The sequence below is a fragment of the Dipodomys merriami genome, unplaced genomic scaffold (assembly GCF_024711535.1).
Source record: "Dipodomys merriami isolate MVZ:Mamm:240054 unplaced genomic scaffold, mDipMer1.0.p SCAF_1725, whole genome shotgun sequence".
Lineage (NCBI taxonomy): Eukaryota > Metazoa > Chordata > Mammalia > Rodentia > Heteromyidae > Dipodomys > Dipodomys merriami.
Genome location: NW_027203077.1, coordinates 72,657 through 85,547, shown reverse-complemented (window position 1 = coordinate 85,547; position 12,891 = coordinate 72,657). Strand labels below are relative to the sequence as shown.

Sequence of the window (12,891 nt, the reverse complement as noted above, 5' to 3'; positions counted from 1 at the left end):
ATGAATGTTCCATGGATTCCTAGTTTTCGAAAGCCTTCATCATAAAGGGGTGTTGGATCTTGTCAAATGTTTCTTTTTTTGCATCTATTGAGATAACTATGTTGTTCTCATCCTTGCTCTTGTTAATGTGATGAATTATATTGTTTTGCATATATTGAACCAGCTTTGCATCCCTGAAATGAATCCTGTTTGATAATGGTGTATGATTCTTTTCATGACTTGTTGAAGTCGATTGGCCAACATTTTGTTGAGAAGTTTTCTGTCAATAATCATCAAAAAATAGGTCTATAATTCTCTTTTTTGATGAGTCCCTGCCTGGTTTGGGGATGAGGGTTATGCTGGTTTCATAAAAAGAGTGTGATAGTGAATTTTTGCTCTGCATTTCATTAAAGAGATGGAGAAGTATTGGTGTGAGTTTTGCTTTGAAGGCCTTGTAGAATTGAGCTGTAAATCCATCCAGTCCTGGACTTTTCTTGGGTGGGAGGTCTCTTATTGCTGCTCTATTTCGATGCTTCATATGGGTCTGTGGTTTTCAATCATCTTGGTTAAGTTTGGGCATGTCAATATTTGCTAGAAACTAGTCCGTATCTTTTAGATTCTCAAACTTATTAGTATAAAGGTTTGAGAAGTATCCCCTTATATATTATGAATCTTGGCTGTTTCTGTAGTTATATTTCCATTGTACTCTCTTGAGTTTGTTTATGTGGGTGTGTTCTCTTTTTTCCATTCCATAGGATTTGTTAAGGGTCTGTCAATTTTATTTTTTTGAAGAGCCATCTCTTTGTTTTGTTAATTCTTTCTATAGTTTTTTTTTGGACTCTAATTCATTTAATTCGGATTTAATTTTATTTGCTTCCATCTACTGGATTGGGGTTTGGCTTGTTGTTCTTTTTTTCAAAAAGCTTTAGTTGCCTCATTAAATTGTTGGTTTCAGATCTTTCCAATTTGATAATGTGCAAACTCAGAGCTATAAACTTGCCTGTGAGTACTGCCTTTGCTGTGTCCTAGAGGAGCTGGTAATTTGTGTGAACATTTTTGTTGAATATCATGAACATTTGATTTTCCTTTCTAATATCTTCCATGACCCACTGGTGGTTCAAAATTGTGTTGTTCAGCCTCTATGTGTTACAGTATTTACTTTGGTGGCTTTTGGTATTGAATTCTAATTTTTTTCCCTTCTGGTCTGAGAGAATGCAGGGTATAATTTCAATGTTTCTGAATTTAGACAGATTTTCTTTGTGGCCTAGAATATGGTCTAATTTGGAGAATGTTCCATGTGCTACTGAGAAAAAGGTGTAATCTGATGGGGCTGGGTCAAATATTTGGTAGATGTGGGTTAAGACTAGTTGATCTATGCAAATTTTAAGATCCGAAGTTTCTCTGGTGACTTTTTGCTGGGTGGATCTATTTAGTGGGGATAGTAGTGTATTAAAGTCCCCCACAATTAATGTCTTTGGATCTATGTGAGATTTGAGAGAAAGTAGCACTTCTTCTGGTGCTCCATTATTTGGTGAGTAGATGTTTTAAATCATAATATCCACCTGAAGGAGAGTTCCCTTAATTAGAATGCAGTGACCTTCTTTGTCAGTTCTCATTGATTTTAATTTAAAGTCTATTTTATCTGACATTAGTATAGTAACTCCCATCTCTTTATGGCAGCCATTTGCTTGATATATTTTATTCCAGCCTTTCACTTTCAGAATGTTCATTTTTGTGGGTAAGTTGTGTCTTTTGAAGAAAGCAGATAGAAGGATATTGCTTTTTGATCCAACTGGACAATCTATGATGCTTAACTGGAGAGTTAAAACCATTAAAATTGTGAGTTAGAACTGAGAGGTGTTTGTCTGTCCCTGCCTTCTTATACATTTTTTGGGGGAGAAGCTGTGCCTTGGCTGTTCTTGTTGTGATTACGTACGTGTTTTGTACTATTTATAATATGTGTATATCATACATAATGTATGTAATACATACTATATCTATAAATATATAAGATATATATATATATATATATATATATATATATATATATGAGGAATTTTGCTGAGTGGCTTCATTCAAATGGAAAAACCGTTAGTGCATTTCATGTGTGCAGCAGCTTGATGAGAGCTGATTTCATTTTACAAATCATTGAGAAGCCAAGGAACCTCCTCTATGCACACAGAATAATAAACAGTAGGGCCAGTTTTCAAGCCCAGAGGCTGGATCCTCAACTACTATACCACCTTGTCAACCAATGCCAATCTAAACAAAGGAGTGGAAAGAAGGGTGCAGCTGTAAGGGATGCAGCTGGTGCTTAATGCAGGTATAAATCAAGGTGTAGACTAAATATGATGCCCTTTTCCACTGTGTTTCTCCTCCTACCAACTCCTACTTTTCAGGAATTAGGTAGTGATTCTTGCATTCAAACCTGCTCTGGAACTGGAGCAAGTGTCAGGCTTGACCACATGCCCAGGAAAAGAATAAAGACTGGACTTTTTTCCCACGCCGCCATCCCCACCCCCTTGCCCTCTGGCTATTACCTTTCATACAGGTAATTTCTGTATGAAAGGTAATTCCTGTATGGATAATTCTCAGCAGCAACGCTAGAGGGTAGTCAAGTTCCTTCTGGCAAACCACCAATGGGCATGTATAGCTTTGAAGCCTCTGACTGGCAAAGAGGTTATGTTTTAGCTTCATGACAAAAATCAGCATGTTAACATTTTGAAGTGTTTGACATTGAGGAAGCACTTACTCCTGCTTAACCCGACGCTTCCCAAAATTATTTGAACACAACACACTCATTTTGTGATTCTTCCTGAATTGGACAGGATTATTCAGGACAGCCTAAGTGGAATGCCCTGAGGAACCCATACTTCCTGCTTCCTGGTGGCCATCCAATGGAATTCCTGGAGTTCTGAAGCAGAGAAGCCTCCATTGTGTAATGGACAAACCCTACAGACCCAGCCCACCTCAAGAAAGCAGGTGATCTCCTTTGGTTGACCCTATATCTAGTAACTGGCTCCAAGATGGGCCTCCCCTCCTTCCACCCCACTCTTCCTTTCTTTTTTTATATTTTAAAAGTGCCAAAATACACAGATTATCAATTCAGAACCCATCCATATCCTCCCATATCTAAAGAAGTTAAAATGCTCCATATTATATAAATGCTTCACAAGTAGTATTTTTATTGTTTAGGAAACCCTGAGAAAAAGAAATGCATGTACAGTTTCCTGACAGATCAAATCACTCTCTTAAATCATTGTGATCAAAAGTGAGTTGAATTCATGGATATAGAACGTGTACATGAAGGAGCTAAATGTTTTATCAGAATATTAACGTCAGATTTATTTTCTATGTATTTGAAACTTATAATGGGACTGTAAGCTGAGTACATCTGACAAATTATACACACCAGGAAAATAAACAGTCTCACAAGAACTACATGACACTGCAAGAGCTGACACCTGAGATTTGCAGAATCAAAGTCTGCAACTTAAATGGCAAGAAATCTTAAAGTTAATTAATTTTCAAAGGTGAGTCTTAAGGTGAGTTTTAGAAGAGAGATTGGAAATGCTTAGCTATGTCCGAGTTCAATATTGAAAGAAGCAAATTCAAAGAGGCACCACCTCTTTCTCATGAGTCATTCAAAAGAAAAGACATATTCAGTTTACAAAATGCAAAAAAAAATCTATTAAAATGGTATAGAATTGTTTGTAATGTCCAGCACACTTGACAATATAAAGAAAATTATTTTAATTCTATAAAGACAGGAGTTCTTATATTAAGCCTAGTGATAAACTCCTGAACTATTAAAGGACTATGATAACTAAATCCAGAGACATTTAAAATGGGCATAATCATATTGCTATTGCTTTCATCAAGAGGAAAGTAAGTCATCTTGAAAACATACATGTGAATTTCTGAAAATTATTTTCCTTTCACATTTTTACACACTGCCAAATTTCCATAATGTGTGTGTGTGTGTGTGTGTGTGTGTGTGTGTGTGTGTGTGTGTGTGTGTGTGTGTGTGTACAGAGACTCGAATGCAAAAACACAAGGCCTAAGGTTATCTATTGACTTTTTCCCTCAAGATTTGCACTCTACCCACTTGAACCACATCTCCACTTCTGGCTTTTTGCTGGTTAACTGTAGAAAAGATTATCAGATTTTCCTTTCCAGGCTGACTGAATCTAAATCCTCTGATCATAGCCTCCTTCATAGTTAAGATTAAAGACATGAGCCACTCGTGCCTTGCCATAATCTTTTTATACACAGACACTGAGACATTCGAAATTGTTGAGTAAGAAACTTTACCACAAGGCACTACTTTTCTTGTAACTTTTAAAACTGCAAATGTATCTTGCTGGATTGATTTTTGTTTGAACCTGATATTTTTTACACATTTCACATTGCTTTTGTCAGGGTGAAATAGGAAATAGGCTTGATTAGATACATAAAAAAGTCTTAAAAATCTTATGATCTTTCCTGCCCACCCTGGCTTTGAACCATGATCCTCAGTTCTCAGCCTCCTGAGTAGCTAAGATTACAGGCATGAGCCACTAGCACCCAGCTGAAAATTACTGCTTTAAAAAATGGCAAAACTATTCTTGACAAATATCATGAACAAATGTGGCCCCATTGGTAAGAAGCCCCTTTGCCTCCAACCATTGTCCCATTCGTTGTAAGTGGATCCAACTACAGTATTGAAACCCACCTATGTAGACTAGACTGAAGTGCACAATAATTGCTGTTACTCTAATCAACCATTTTGGGATGCCACAGGCACTCTGCTCTGCCCAGTGCCTTTCTGTTCCCTTCACTCTATATCCTGGGTTTAGGCCCCAGGTCCAATCTTCTCAAAAAGTCATGGACTCTTGTTAAATAAGTCATTACAAGGGATTTCATGCTTTGCTGGCTTTATACTTCATGCCTGGAAAATACACCAATGGTGTATTTGTGGGTGGTCACCTGAATCAAAATTGGAGTACTGTTTCTGTGACAGGTAATAGCAAAATCAACAGTTACCAGAACTTTTCTGCACCCCTCTTCCGGTACCTGATGGAGAACCAAGGCTTCCTCTAACCATCTGGTACTCTTTGGTCTTCAAGATGCTTAAGCAGCCCTCCAGTGCTCCTCCTCTGCTTTCCCAATAGATGTAACCACCATTCTCAGGACTGGAAATGTCTAATGATGAGTATGCCACCAGCTACCCCAAGTGGTATATCCCAAAGCTAAAGGTTTTAAGTCTTGACGTAACTTATTTTCATGTATGGAAACAGAACAATGAAAATTGCTGAATTTTTTGTAAGACAAGGGAATTGAATCTCATGGAATGAGAGTTATATGAGAGAGAGAGAGAGAGAGAGAGAGAGAGAGAGAGAGAGAGAGAGAGAGAGAGAGAGAGAGAGAGAGAGAGAGAGAGCTCGGCTAGATGAGGAAGCAAAGGCAAGAAAGGGCAAGGCTCTGATTTCAAAAACTGGTATTTGTGGGGGTGCAAAGAGCTATTTTTGGAGCTGCAAGAATTGTATGCATTGGGTATCATCTCAAATCCAATTCATAATTTAAAAGTTATATTTTATCCAGTATTATGAGCTGTTTTACCTTGTGGGATCAACTTGCAACAAGAAAGTGTGATCTATCATCTTCTATTTATTTGACTGTCTGCCTGGATGTCATCTACATATTTTGCAACCACTTAAACTAAGAACATGAACTCATGTTCTTTAGGATTTGTTTGCTTGCTCACAGCTGACACTCTTCCAACTGAATCAGGCCTCCATTCTGTACTTTGATTAGTTAACTACAGATGGAGTTTTGTGGACTTGTTTTTAGGAGTTTCTTCAAACCATGATTCTCCAGTTCTCATCCTTCTGAGGTAAGATTATAGGAATGGGACAATGGTGGAAAGCAAAGGGGCTTCTTTCTGATGAGGCCACAGTTGTTTACTTGTCAATAATATTTGCTATGTTTAAAAACCCCAGTAATTTCCAGCTGGATGCCAGTGGCTCATGTCTGTAATCCTAGCTACTCAGAAGGCTGAGAACTGAGGATCACGGTTCAAAGCCAGTCTGTGCAGGAAAGTCCGTGTGACTCTTATCTCCATTAAACCACCAGAAAACAGGTGCTGTGGCTCAAGGGACAGAATGCTAATTTTGAGCTGAAGAACTGAGGGACAATGTCAACCCAGAGTTCAAGCCCTATGACAAACAAACATTAATTTTCAAATGCAAGATTATAGTAATGGAGAACTAGTTTTGAAAAGAAAATTCAGGACAGCACCTTGGACCTCAGTTCAAACCTCAGGACATACAAACAGGGACACACAGGCATAACTTCAAAGTCATAAACACTATGCAACCCATCTCAGGACACAAGGCTCTTTTACATAGCTGCTGACTGTTCCTCTCATATACAAGCATCCAAAGAAATTATTTTCTTTTATTATACAGTCTTGGAGGTTTCTTTGAATAATCAATTCAAGGTTGGAAACCATACAACATAGAAGATAAAATAAACAGATGGATACACACCTATAATACTTTCATTCAGGTGTTGGTAGGAAGCTTGGAGGTATGACTCAACTGTGGCTGGCACAGCAAGACCTATGGCAGAACAACACTGAAACATCAAAAATGAATGAATGAATGAATGAATACATTTATTGTCATAGTCTGAAACCTTATGGCCCTCACAATTGTCCTGATCATGATAAGCATCAAAGAAAGTGTTTTTCTTATGGCACACAATGAAACAAGTATACTGATAGCAAGGAGCCTAGCATGGCTGACCTGAGGCTGAGCAATCTGAAATAAGCCAGTACTCTTACCCCTGCAGGAACATTCTGGTGACAAACCAAACCAGTCATTGTTCAAAGTAGCTTGGCCTATAGCTTCTGTAAGCACACTTACCTTGCTGGGCCATTTCCTTCACAGTCTGCAATTGCTGAGAAACTGTCACAAATCTCTAATTTTCTTAGGTTGTTCACTTCCCTGAACATGCCCTTTGCAGAATTACTTCTTCCTAGAAATTTATTCCATACCACTATCTCTCTCCCCATCTAAACTTGCTTACAAATACCATGTACAAGTCTACATTGGGTGATTAGACTTTAGAGGGGGATGCCTCTGTGTAAGAATATTTTACCTTCAATAGCTATATATACAACTACACATCCACATGTGTCTTTCCTCATGGCTATTTCTACTTCCTGTGCAAACCACATGTTTGGGACCAGCCTAGGCAGAAATGTTTGCAGGACCTCAGCTGAGAAATGAGCACATTTGGAGGAATTACTCAAGTGGAGGAACACTAGGAGCACAAGGCCCTGAGTTCTGTCTCCAATATCACACACACAAAAAGGCAGAGGTTTGTTTGTTTTTTTTTTTTTTAGAAAATCGAGGAAATACAGGCTTAAATGACAATATTAAAGAACTGCTATTAACTTAATAGAAAAGATGAAGAATAGTAAAGTTATAAAGAAACGTCCTTATTTCTTGGAGACTTATACTGAAGTGTTAGGAGTGAATTCTTTAATTAAATTTAATTAAATTCTTTAATAGCAACAGTAAAGTGGATAAGAAATAAAACAATAAAATTTGCACAATTTTTAAATGTGCCTGCTGATAGGTAAATATTCCTTATATAATTTTTCTCTACTTCTGCTAGGCTAAATTTTTTTTTATAATATGTATGTAAACATCTCTAAACATCCAGGAAAGCCAGAGAACACACCAAGAATATTCTTGGTGCAGAGGCACAACACCAAGAATGAGTCTCCACATCTGCAGAACTGGTGTCAAGAAGCTACCGATTGCACAGTGCCAGGGGCAGACACCTCAGCTGGAGCTGCCACCCACATCTGCCATGGTAGCCATCATTAGGAACACTGCCCACTGTCACTGCTGATATCTTTGCCAGGCAAGAGTCTAAATGATCCCTTCCTGAAAAGCCTTTACCTGACATTTCAATTGTGTAGAAAATGAAACAGGCACAGATTTGTTGATGTTAAAATTAAAGTGTATCTTTATCATCAAACACTTTCCAGAGAGCAAAATGCAAAACCATGAGTTAAAAGAATGACCATAAAACATACTTAACTGGTATTGGTATAAGCAATGAAAACATAGATCTAGAAATATAAAACAAAGAATTTAAAAATCTATGTTTGAGAGTAGATTCCTTATATAAGTGCTGAGCTTCTTTGAGAGTGTTATACAACTTGATATATAGCATTATTGGTCAAGAATTAAATTTCACTATTTGAAACAGAACATAAGGACTAACACATGGATACTATTTTATAGCTTATCAAATACTTCTTAAGGTATTAATATTGATCCTTTAATCTCTTTACACAAGTTTAAACAAGAGGTGTGAAGCTTCAACAGTTTTTTGTAAAAGATATAAGAAGGTAGCTAAGTGACTAGATATGTTAATCATTAACATTAATAAAATGGCTTTTATCTTAAATAGATACTGCTTTAAAATGTTGATCTTCTCTAAGAATAGGGGACTTGAAAAGCCAAAAAGAATGGCAAATGTAAGACATATATGTACAACAAACACAGAAAATTTAGTGACATTGAGCCCTCTGTGGTCTAGTTCTTGCTACTAATAGCCAGGACACAGCCTGCTATAGAACCCACACTCCAAAATGTTACCCCAGTAGTTAAACACTGAGCTGAAGAACAAAATGGCTTCTGACATGGAGCCTCATCATTTTGACCTAGTAAACTCAGACTTCATTCAGAGAAGCTTCCTAGCAATAAGCCACTAAGGACAAGAGAGTCTTGAGCTGAACTAAATAGAAAAGAATGGAGATCAAGGGGAAAAGGGAACAAGAGTGAGATATACCTAAAATGATCATGTGTTCCTGTTCTCTGAGTCCAACCAACTTGTGCCATTGTCCCAGAATAATTATTAATAGGGTCCAATTTTCAGTATTTAAGTAATTCTGATTGGGACAATGAATACCGTGGAGAAAGCCTAGAAACAATGAGAGTCTGAAGATGTGTGCATGTGTGTGTGTGTGTGTGTGTGTGTGTGTGCGCACGTGTGTGCGTGCGTGCTTGTGTGAGTGTGTGTGTGTGAGAGAGTGTGTGTATGTAAAGGCTAACCTTAGCCAAACAGGGCCCAGAAGCCACAGGGAAGAAATTTACTTCATCCCGTGTGTATAAGGGCTCATTGACAATTCATAAGCTCAATAATCACAGGAGTAGGAAATAGTATTTTATAGCTTGTCTTTAAGCAATAAGACAGAAAATGTGAGTAGAACAGGAAAGAATTCAGGTGTCAAAAGGTGTTCTGTCACAGGACTACTAAAGGCAACAGTATCAGATGTAGAGTGAAGGATTGACTCCCACCCTATTGTCCCAGGTCCATACAGATGCCAGACAAATTCCCAGGTATGTTTGTTTGATGTGCCTGAACCCAGCTGTGAACATCCCATGTGAGCTCATTTGAAAGGCACAATTCACTAGACTAGGCCCTTTCATTCATCTCTGCCTCCTTGCTCAGATGAATAGCCAAGCTCCTAAACACAACCTCCAAACTGTAGGAAGGTCTGTGCCCCTCGGTGTTCCTCAATAAAAAGTCCTCACCTATTGACAATTGAGTCAAGCCTATCCCCTTTCAGTCCTCCTCCCTTTTCCCAATATTGAAGGTCTTAATAAGAGCCCGTAGAGGGTCCAATGAGAAGGAAGTTGTACAAACAAATGACTGGGAGTCACCTCTTTGTAAACCAAGTCTGCTGTACTCCTGATTAACTCTACTACTGAGTACTTACATGCTAAGACTTGACATTGAGAGAAGAAAGACAAAAAGCCAACATAACAAAACACTCAGAAAGTGCTCAGAATTGTATGAACATGATCCTGCCCTTAGGAAACTTACAAAATTCACTCCAAAGATTCCCTCAGTAGGTTTATAAGGCACATCTCTAATAACAAGAGGTCTCTGAAAATAGTTGTTCCTTCATAATTACGGGACTGTATCCATTTTGAAGGCTATGGATTATTTTGCTTTTGAGACCTCAATTTATATGCAACATTGATCAGTGACTGACAACAATTTGAACAGAGAAGAATGAGATCTTTAGGAAAAATGAATGTAATACTTTCAGCTTATCACCAGAAGTATGTTGTTAGATCACAGAAAGTGATTTATCGAAGACCACTCTAAAGTCCCAGTAAAATCAAAGGAAATGCATAACAGAATTACCTATTTTGTAATTTCTAATAAAGGAGAGAATTCAAAATTTTAGAAATCCTAGAAACAGGAGACCTGGATGAAATAATTAAGAGTCTGTGGGAAGCTGAAATGCTGAAGATTCTGGACTTCTAAAACCTGCCAGGAAATATGCATACCCAGATTGTCATAGATAAACATTTATTCAAAAAGAATATGGATGGTTTCTCTAAGATATAGCTCTTATTCCTTCAGTAGACATTAATATCCTTTGTTGAAAAGCAGAAACTTTTAACTCCACCCAAGGAAAAGCTAAGCAAAAAAAAAAATCAGACCAATATTAAACACCTATAGACAGGTGAAAATGAAATACTACCCGTTTGTTCATTCCCCCTTAAAAATGTCTGCTGACACCTGGACACTGATGGTTCATGCATATAATCCTAGTTACTCAGGTGGCTGAAACGTGAGGATCATGGTTCAAAGCTAGCATTGACAAAAAAAGTCCATGAGAATCTTATCTTCAATTAACCACCAATAATCCAGAAGTGGGGGTATGGCTCAAGTTGTAGAGTACTAGCCTAGAACAAAAAAGTTCAGGGACAGTACTCAGGTCCTAAGTTCTACCCCAAGGTTGCCACACACAAAAAAGTCTGCTGACATCTTACATGAACCTAACCAGAGAACAAAATGAATAACATCTCTGTTCATTAAGAAATAGGCACGGTGGGGGAAAATGCCCCCAGAAACAGACAATGACCACAAACAATGAAGAAGTTTTTCAAAGCCAAGGATGGGATGGTGCACGTCTGTCCCCCCAAATCCCAGCTACTCAGAAGGTGGAGATCAAGATGATCAAAGTTGGAGGCCATCTTGCACAAAAAATTGAAACATCATCTCAATAAACTGGGTATGATTGTGCATGTATCCCATCTCAAATCCCAGGAAGCTGTGGACAGGAGGATGTTGGTTCTGCCTAGTCAAGACAAAAAACAGGAGGTCCTATATAAAATATAACTGAAGCTAAAAAGGAGTAGAGATGTGTCTCCAGTGGCTGTGTGAGCATGTGCCCGGCAAACTAGTCTTGAGTTCAAACCTAAACAAGATAAACAAGCAAACAAATATGCAGATGGGAAACACATAAAATATTAAATGATTACCTGCTGTAGCATTTGGGAGAAAAACTATCTTCACACTCAGAAGACAAACGTGAAGTAAACACAGATTACAAGGCAAGAGTTTCTATAAGGTCAAAAACAAGAAAGAAAGGAAGGAAGGAAGAAGATAGGGAGAGAGAGAAAGAGAGAGAGGAAGGAAGCAATGAAAGAAAGAGAGGTAGGGAGGGAAGGGGAAAGAGGGAGGGAGGGAGGAAGGAAGGTAGACAAGACTGGGAGCTGGTCACCTCAGCTGCGGAATAAAAAGGTTGAATCTACCATAGCATGGGGTGTGTTTCTGAATGGTTGCTTGCAGTCCTAGGGATTGAACTCAGAGCTCTATAATTGCTGGACGGCCACTCTAACACTTGACTCGTGCCTCCCTATAATCTTAATATGCTTCCCAATTAATGGGATGACAGGCACAATACAAAATTATGAGGTGATCACTGCACACAGCTAAATGTTCTGCCAGCTTCATCATGGGGTGGCCACAAAGTCTATAACACATGGGCCTTTAGGGAACATTTCAGACTCAAACTTCAAAGATATACCACTTGGTATCACAATAGCTGAATATCACCAACATTAAACAAATTAATCATTACTTCTTTTCTATCAGAGAAGTAAAAGGACACAGGGAAAATCCTGTTCCTTTTTATGACACTGGGTATATGCCAGTTATTGGCAAACTAGCTGAGCCTCACATTTCCTGCTCAAATCCTTCAAGGGAGAGGTGAGGTGAGCCACAGACTCTCATGCCTTTAACTTGTCAAGATGAACAGGTGGTACCTGGGTCTTGGACTCCCACTAAGAATGGAGTCCTGGGCAGACTTCAAGAACACACTCATCTCCCCCTTCTGGAGTGGCTGGATGTGAGAACCTGGACACTGAGCAAGTATTCTTTTGTAGCAGGAACAAGTTGGAACTTTTTGACACTCATTATGAGAGGCAAAGAGAAAAAAAACTCTAGGTTTTCTTTTTTTTTTTTTTTTTTTTGGTCGGTCGTGGGGCTTGAACTCTGGGCCTGGGCGCTGTCCCTCAGCTTTTCAGCTCAAGGCGAGCACTCTACCACTTGAGCTACAGCGCCACTTCCGGTTTTCTGGTGGTTTTATTGGAGATAGGAGTCTCGTGGTCTCTCCTGCCCGGGCTAGCTTTGAACCGCGATCCTCAGATCTCAGCCTCCTGAGTAGCTAGGATTACAGGCGTGAGCCACCAGCACCCGGCTCTAGGTTTTCTTAAAATCAGGAGAAGACACAGTTTTTTCTGGTCCCTTGTTGTGTACTTTTACTTCCCCACACTGACAAGAAGGTCCACAGAGCCAAGCATTTCCCATGCTATTTCCCAAATACTGCATGTTCTGATGAAACTGTTTCTATAAACATCACTGGAGCCATCTGCAAGCAGTGAAAAGCATCTTCAATGACCCACAAAGTGACAAGTGACAGAGATGGAGACATAGCACAACTCAGTCCTGACTGTCCTAAAAACTTAGGGCAAGCCATAAAGGGGCCTATCCAATACCATTCCACCAAGGACTCAGAGAAACCTGGTATTTCCTAAGTGACAGAGC

General features: G+C 38.8%; 1 long non-coding RNA gene across 1 annotated transcript in view; it reads right to left on the bottom strand.

Moving 5' to 3' along the window:
- Positions 1–1,773: 1,773 nt before the first annotated feature.
- Positions 1,774–12,891, bottom strand: part of LOC138829483 (uncharacterized) — a 30,943-nt gene continuing 19,825 nt past the window's right edge. The window contains exons 2-3 of the long non-coding RNA XR_011372622.1: positions 6,510–6,597; positions 1,774–1,793 (exon numbers count right to left, since the gene is read on the bottom strand). This is a non-coding gene — a long non-coding RNA (uncharacterized lncRNA). The remainder of the gene's footprint in view (positions 1,794–6,509; positions 6,598–12,891) is intronic.